Here is a 1,327-nt window from a genome sequence, read left to right as displayed (position 1 = left end):
TGGGCCTTCCTTTTACTCCCTATATATCTAAAAAACAATTTCTTGTTGTCCTTTAATTGGGATGCCATCCTCAGCTCCATGGTAGCTTTGGCCCGTCTAACTGCCTCCCTACAAGCGCGAGCAGAGGAGGTATATTTGTCTTTGGTGATCTCTCCCTGTTTCCACTTTTTATGTGCCCCCCTTTTGGCCCGTAGGCTGCCCTAGATTTCTCTGGTCAGCCAAGGAAGCCTCCTGGCCCCTTTCCCTCTTTTTCCTCGCATCGGGATCGTTTCGTTTTGTGCCTGAAGGATTGTTTCCTTAAGGCACAGCCACCCTTCTTGGGCTCCCATCACTTCAAAACTCCTACTCTGCAGTGCGTCCTTGACTAATCGCCTGAGTTCATTGAAATCAGGTTTCCTAAAGTCTAGCACTTTCACCATAGTAGTTACCTTACCCACTTGACGTCTTACGATCTTACGCAGAACAGCATTCAGGTCTGCAATGCTCTTGGGTTAGGGGCAAATATTACAAATATACACGTTTAAGTTATTTGAAACTGATTTAAACCTGTAACAGAACAGAAGTTCAGGTTTCAAAATAGTCCAAACCTGTTTAAGATAGACCTGGATGAATGTAGTATCTGACTTAAGTCATTTAGGTTAAACTGGTCTATGATGCTTCTAAGCCAGATCCCCACCTGACTCAAGTTTCCTTGCTGTCTTCCAGCATCCCAGGATCCTATGCATGTCCATGCTGTCTGGTTCATGGAGCCGTGCTATCCCCACCTGGGGCTGTCAAAGCACTGAGGCAGCAAAGCCTCTGCTCCCCAGCCCTGTGTCCTGCCTGCACCTGCCAGGGGTGGTGTGAGGGATGGGAAGTGGGGAAGTAGAAGCCCTCCACTGTGTACTCCACCTGGCTGTGCTTGCCCCAGTCTGGGAGGGGGGCCAGGGTCAGGCCATGGGGCAGGGCCTATTCTCCAGGGTATTCTAGATCAGTGTGTTTCTCAGGCTTTTTGTGCCAGGACCTACTTGTAAGCATCAATGGCCAGTCCCAAACCAGTGACCCTCACTCCCAATCTGCTGTCCCCAGGCCCCAGCACCCTAATGTGTGAGGTGAGGTTGGGGCAAGCAGCCCCTTGGAGGTTGGAACACTGCCAGCCTGCAAGCCAGTTTCCCACCTTTTCTCCTTTAAAAGATGCTGCCTGGCTCAGCTGACAGCCAGGCACAGGACTCTCAGCCTTGCTCCTGCCTTCCTGTGTCAGCAGAGCCTGGTAGGGTGGGGGAAAGGATGGGGAAGCACTGGCTCCCCTCAGTTGTGCTTGCTCAGGCCTGAGGAGGCTAGGGCTGGT

The 1,327-nt window shown here is 51.5% G+C and overlaps 1 long non-coding RNA gene across 1 annotated transcript in view; it reads left to right on the top strand.

Annotated features, from left to right (window-relative positions):
* The window catches only part of LOC112549364, a 205,931-nt gene that overhangs the window by 136,187 nt on the left and 68,417 nt on the right, over positions 1 to 1,327 (top strand). The gene's annotated exons all lie outside the window — the stretch shown is intronic.

Source organism: Alligator sinensis, unplaced genomic scaffold, assembly GCF_000455745.1.
Source record: "Alligator sinensis unplaced genomic scaffold, ASM45574v1 scaffold866_2, whole genome shotgun sequence".
Classification (NCBI taxonomy): Eukaryota; Metazoa; Chordata; order Crocodylia; family Alligatoridae; genus Alligator; species Alligator sinensis.
The sequence above is the reverse complement of the archived record's forward strand: the minus strand, read 5'-3'. Positions and strand labels throughout refer to the sequence as shown.